This window comes from Halyomorpha halys, unplaced genomic scaffold (genome assembly GCF_000696795.3).
Source record: "Halyomorpha halys isolate HHAL.00 unplaced genomic scaffold, Hhal_1.1 Scaffold350.1, whole genome shotgun sequence".
Taxonomy (NCBI): domain Eukaryota; kingdom Metazoa; phylum Arthropoda; class Insecta; order Hemiptera; family Pentatomidae; genus Halyomorpha; species Halyomorpha halys.
This window is the reverse complement of record NW_027107986.1, coordinates 863,723-870,902: the sequence shown is the minus strand read 5'-3', so window position 1 is coordinate 870,902 and position 7,180 is coordinate 863,723.

Sequence of the window (7,180 nt, the reverse complement as noted above, 5' to 3'; positions counted from 1 at the left end):
AACCTTATCCACCAGTCCCTTTCTCTTTCTGACCCTCAATATCACAAGACTAACATACAACGCATTAAGCAGATCCTATTTAATAAAAATTTCCCACATAAAGCCACAAAATTCCTCGATTCTTACGTTAACGCTGTAACTCAAGTTCCGTCTGTTCTCAACCTACTCCACCTCTTTTTCAGTACAGTTCCCTTCCTTATATCCCCATTCTTTCTGACAATATACAAAATCCTTACGATCCAATATTCCTCCCCTACGTCTTGGCTTGAAGTCCCAAAACAAAATTTCCTATCTTTTCTCCAATTTAAAAAGACCCTAATCCTTTTTTACACTGTTCTAACGTAGTTTGCCGGATCCCTTGTTCTGCCACATGTAAGTTATGAACAGAGCATAGGTATTATGAGTCTTAATACCTAAACTCCCCATGTAAACAAGCCAGAATGTATATATAGAGGATTACAAAGCAGAATAAATCAGTATCTCAGTGAACCTTGTGTGTCTCATTTAGTGTCCCTACTTTCCTTTTTTTTTAACTCTAGAGCTCCGGCTCATCATAACTTGTAATTCCATCTATATCGGTGAAACTAAGAATTAACTTAAAACCGTATTTCCCGTTATCTACCCTAATAACTACTGACCTATGTAAACACTTTACGGAAATTCACCATCAATAACTCAAGGCAGGAGACCCGTCTCTACCTCGAGACAGAAGAGGAACACGATTAGGCCAGCCAGTTGATGAAGAAAACTGGTTCCAAACATTTGCCCCACGATGAACGAAGAGGTCCAAGAAGTGGGTATTATACGGATTTGACGTGGACACTGACCTCCGAGATGTTGCCAGTGACCTCGAGGAAAATCTCCCGGGGTTCAAATTGATCCGACGTCTGACGAAGACCCAACCGAGTGGCCAGCGTCATCATGCCAAATGATGGGCATGGTAACTATGCTCATGGAGTGATGGGTAAGATCCTCGCTCGCCACTATGAATGAGCATCTAGTCATCAATTATAATGTCAGAGGCCACTCACCGAAACAGGCTGAAATCGAGCTTCTACTGCAGCAGCACAGCCATCAGTGGCGGCGCTTACCGACACTATGCTCTCTACCTCGTCACGGATGTACTTTCAAGAGTACACCGCATACCGAGAGGCCTGCCTCCCCGGAGCTCGTGAAAGAGTCATGATCTTGGTCAGGAGAGACATCCCGTCAAGGAGCATCCCGAACCCAGTGACGGTAACCGAGGGTACTCATATAGTCACAGTGGACGTACGGTTTAAACACCGTCACACGTTCACCTGTGTCTAAAGGAGACCTCGGGCTGGTCTCACGTCCGTGAAGCTGCTACTGCAACAGGCCCAGGCGACTAGCCGGCATGTTGTCTTGGGGGAATTCAATGCATACCTTTAGGCACGCGGCCCGCTCTTCGTGCACATCAACACTCGACCTTCTCCTGACAAGAAGTATGCACACGGTCACGGACTACCAAGTGCTGCCCTACGGACCATCGGACCACAGGCCAGTGGTCTATACCTTTGTAGGTACGCTCGCTACACCACCTGCAAGCAAATATCTACTCACACACACGTATCATCAGACTCAGATGCACCACTCATGCGACACCTCTGCAAGACTACTTTAACCAAACTGCAGAGCTTCCAGAATTCCCTCCTAGGCGAATAGTCAAGAGGAACCACACTCCAGCGGGCCAGGAGTAGAGTAATCAGTGAGCAACTCCAACTCCCGTCTGTGCCAGAATGCATAGGCCGTTGGCACATCAAATTCTTTGATGGGCTGAAAGCCTGTGCTAATCCTTTATTCCATGAGATCACCCCGAGGTGGCAAAGCATTGTCCTCTTGGTCGACGTCCTCGCCGAGAGAAGGACTTCTGACTCTGCAGCCTAAAGTCACCCACACCTGAACACCACCAGCCGGAATGGACCTTTCCCATTCTTTGTTAGCCCCCCGGCTATCAAACCACCTCTGTTAATCCGCCTTCAGCGGACAATGTATTCTTATCTTAAAATACAAGATTAAATGTATATAGGTGTATATAATTAGGTTAAGTTTTAAATTTGTATATGTATTTGCTTTCAATAAAGATTTAGGAGGTTAGAAACAAAAAGAAATAAAAAGCTGAACTTGTGTGAGTCATTTCAGGATCCTATTTCCTTTTTTTTTAAGTTCTGCTGGTGACGGAGCTTAACTGGTGCCGAAACCCTGGACCTTTGACGTTTTAAATTGGTACGTTTTAGTATTTTTTTCTCTCGCTTCGCTCATCTATTTTTTTCTCTTCTTCTTCTTTTCTTCGGTCTCTCATATCCACGCATATGACTGGCCGAGGAGGAGTTAGATCGGAAGTTCTGAATCTAGAAAACTTAGGTCCAGAGAGTCAAGGACACCCGATTCAGGAAAGAGATGTTGGCTCGCATGATGTTCATGTCAACGATATTAAAAGTCCAATCAGCCAAGCAGACTGGAAAAAGGGAAGGCGTACCCTAAGAACGTTCTTTCGTAAAGTATACCCAGGAATTGATCGATGCGAATGCCCGGGAGAAGGAGTCTCACATGGAAACCGATGATAAAGACTGGACGAGGATCCAGTACAGCCGGCCCAGAAATCCGTGGGGAAGAAGAGAACAGCAGGAGTTTACGAGAGATAGGCCAAGAAAACCGGAAAGAAGAATGTTCCCAGAGAAATCAAGGGGAATCGGGCAGAGAGAGGACCGTAAATGCCATGGGTGTGACAAAGTAGAGCATTTGGCTGCTCAGTGTCTCCGCACTCGATGCTTCGAGTGTGGGAATGAGGGACACATCGCTAAACAGTGCCCCTATATGTACAAAAGAGGCGATGGGCATCGGGACGAACCCATGGAGATAAACGCTCAGCGGGTGCAAAAGAGAAATAGTGACGGAGGACAGGAGGCTCTTCAAGCGAGTCTACGGAGTTCTCTGAGGTATCGGAAACGGTGGGGGAAACTAAAGAACCAGGGAGCGGAGGAAGTTACAGAAGGAGCAGCAGAAGGAGACGAACTGGAGGAAGGAGAACCCCATTAGAAATCTAAGGAGAGTACCGGCAGAGGGGCAACCGCATGATGTTGAGTTATAACATAAGGAGTAAACACAGCGGTCTGCCTATCATCGGAGTGGGCGGAGTGTAGTGTCTCATCAATACTGGCAGTTCTTACAAAATTACCAGTCGAGAAGCGCTGGAGAGGTTACAGGATGAAAGAAATAAACTAGTCTTTAAGCTGAACTTGTGTGAGTCATTTCACGGCCCTATTTGCCTTTTTTTTAAAGTTCTGCTTGTGACGGAGCTTAACTTATACATTATTCACTACTATCATTTTTTAACTTATTAGATGAATTTAATATATGTTGATACAGTTAAACTTTGAATTGGGAGTTGGAGGTTTATAAAATTATTTATTGGACATTGGTGTTACACAAAAAAATATTATATTATAAATATTCAGTTATTTGTTACAAATACAAATTAGTTACACAATTTACAATTTAAAATATCTTATTCATTGAAACAGAGGTATCATTTGGTGGAACTCACAAACTATTGAGAGTTCTGGCTCCCTTTTCAATAATTCTAGAATCCCTGATAGGTTCAACAAATAGTGAAGACAAAAAAAAAATCTATATCATCTAGTGGAAACTCACGAACTTAGGAAAGTTCGTGCTTCTTTTGCAATAATTCTATAGTTCCTGATAGATAAAATAAAAAAAGGAGGTTACTGATATGAGAGGAACACTGCTCGAAATCGGGGAGTTCTAGCACTACTAAAAAACGTTTCATATAGTTACTGACATTCTAATTAAGTATCTAAAGAGTTCCATCCAACAGCAACTTAAAAAAAAAAATACCCGGAATCTATTTTTTAACAAAAGGGGCGAGACGCTGGTCGAAATCGCGGGGTTCTTGTCCTACTAAAATGCGTTTCCCATAGGAAACATGCTGAACACGTATCTAAATAGTTCTAGCGCCCATCAACACGCATAAACAAACGAATTCTATATTTTATTTATGTAGCTAACAAAAAATATTATTTTTGAAAACTGTACCCAGGAAGACAAACGCTATCGACTACATTATAGTAGGGATGGGATATCGATATTTCTCCAAATTTATTTTAAAAAACACGTATTAAATAGATAAGCAATTAAATTAATTAAGGTAATATGGACTCTGAAATAATCATACACCCAGAAATACATATAAATTATTTTTGGTATAAAAAATCAAATAAATACCAATATCGATAAATACCCAGCCAATAATATTGAATTTAAATATTGATATAGTAGATATAAAAAAAGTATGATATATTTAACGGAAATATTTTATTTGTATATTATTAAATCCTCGTATCCAATAAAACGAGTAAAAATACTTTGTAATCATGAAGGAAATAGTTGCGAGTAGGTGAAGAAAAACTAATAAAAAAGGAAAAGGATGTCGAAAGAATACTCTCTCAATGCGTAAGCAAGACTGACTTTTATTTTTTGTCCTTTCCTCCTAAATATCTTTATTTATAAACATTTACATATATAGAATAAACTTAGTCTAAGAAATATATACAGTAATTACAACAAATCTTGTATTGCCACTTGGCTTTGTAGGATAGGTGTTACATGGTTCGCTGAAGGCGATTTTGCAGTGATGGCATGTTTGCCAGGGAACTACATAGAATGGGGAGGGACCATTCCGGATGGTGGTGATAGACTGACTTTTATTTATTTTTTTTTTTTTCGATCCCTCTAAAACAGAATAAAAACAATAAATTAGTGGATGCTTTATTATGGAAAAAATAAATCATGTTGAGTATTACCTTTTTCTACCTGTGGTATTTTAAGGTTGCTTGCAATACTTATCTGTTTATTGGAAATTGTCCATTCTGTATGGTCCTACTAGTAAAAAGAATCCGGAGGTGAGGGGCCTCCTCATGTTGATTTACGCAAATAAGATAGAAATAAAAACAGTTATTATTAAAGACAATAGATGGTCATAAAAATAATAAGAAAACAGTCAGAAGTCGAAGAGAAGTGTGGGGGAGGATGAGGGAGTGCTTCAGAAGAAGGGGTTATAAGGTGATATTTATAGGGTTTTGGAACCTTTCCTGCCCTGCCACCTCACAGGAAGGGGGGGATGGAGTGATAGATTGGAAGACTAGATTGAAGGAAAAAGGGAGACTGTGAAAGAATTTGATGTGTCTCCGTGTGAAATGTTGTACAGTTTCTAGCTGTAGTTCGTTATGAATGTGGGTCATGTTACGTCTTTCTAGAGGTGTTCCTCTGCATATCTTCTGTAGTGTGCTGTTCTGGTATTGTTGTAGTGATTTCAGGGCTGTTGGGTATAGAAAATGTAGTAGTGGTGCACCGTGTAGGAGTGATGGTCGTAATATTGCTTTGTAAATGAGTAATTTGAGTCTGAGTGACAACCCTGGTGAGTTTTTATTTTTATTTTCTAAACCTCTTTATTTATATATATTTACAATTACAGATATATAATATAATATAATACATGATATATATACAAATTACATATTGACTTCGTTTGCCGTATGGCAGTATAAGATGAGTTATCCCTGGTGAGTAGATTCTGAACCTCTATATATACAAGTTCGATCAGCTGATCGATTCAATCACCTGACGGCCTTTGTCAACTGACATCTCACTCAGGCCGTGACTCCCCCCACCAGTTACAAGAAAACATCTTTTTTTTTTGTTTTGTTTGTATTATTTTGTATTGAATTTGATAATCTTTTTTTTTTCTAAGTTTATGAGGACTGTTCGTAAACTGGTAGGGGGGGGGGGTTAAGGTATGATGACACCTAATATCTGTTGCAATACCTAATTCCCCGTGTAAACATAGGCTAAGACTATATATATAGGATTACCAGAACAAATAAATCAGTATACAAGTAGACATTGAATGCGTTATTTCTGGTCCCAGTTTTCCATTTTTTTAGTTCTCTCATGTGAACTACTGTAACTTATATATATATATATAATTTTTTTTGGGGGGGGGAGGGGTGTCCATGAGGTAATGATTACAAACCTATTCAGTTTCCAAGGGATTTTCAGAGCTACAGTCAATAAGTGGATAGACTATAATTAGATATGAAGGAACTTTAATGCCTCAAGAATAGAAGAGAATAACATTTCTTGATAACCACTTTTAATGAAACAAAAAGATTTTGTCATTAATAGAAATAGTTTTAATGGATAAATAAGGAAATTCTTCAATTATGTCTAATTTACACCCACTGAAGAATTCTGACTTCAGCTGAGATATTACTTAAACCAGGACTTTTATTGTTTTTTATTTATTGTAACCGTTTTGTTATTTCACTCTCATATGGTAGAAACATAAACCCCTTTATTATATTAATGTATATAATATAGGGGTTTATACTTATTATGCTTAAAGTTTTATGCTCTATAAAACATATTAGTATAATAAAGGGTTTATGTTGATTACTTTATAGCCATTTATCAAATTTATTCAATATATTTTGAAGATGAGTATAGCCTTGTACATATAAAGTTGATTGATCCAACTGAATTGTTACTAAATAATTTAATAAAATTAATGATTTCAAAGAATCTCTAGAGTATTGTTTTTAAGTTAATCTCTTGTATTTATTATAGAATCTTTAGAAATGTTAAATTAATGTGTGTACATTAGAAGTAACTGTTCACCAGCTAGGGACACGATATCGAATAAAAAGTATCGATACTTAGTATCGGAAAAGTATCAAAAGAAAAGTATCGATACTTCAAAGTATCGTTCTTAAAAGTATCGATACTTTGAAGTATCGGTATCGGCGTATCGCATTCTCTCCCGCCAAAAATAAAAATGTCTATCGAATTGGAATCGAAATTTTCCCAATTTTCCCGCCAAAAATTGTATACGGAATTAAAACATTGGTAGATTTTGAGTAAAACAAACAAGCTAAAAATTATTTTGACTTTATTGTACAGTGAGTCTCAAAAGTTTTAATGGACTTAAATATTTCCTAATTTATCATAAATTGCTTAAAATCTCATCCAAAACGTAATATACTTGAAACATAAATACAATAATATACTTAAAACATAATTATGTAAAAACAAAATAATGGTGTAAAAAGTTACTACATACATATAATTATTATTACAAAAAACA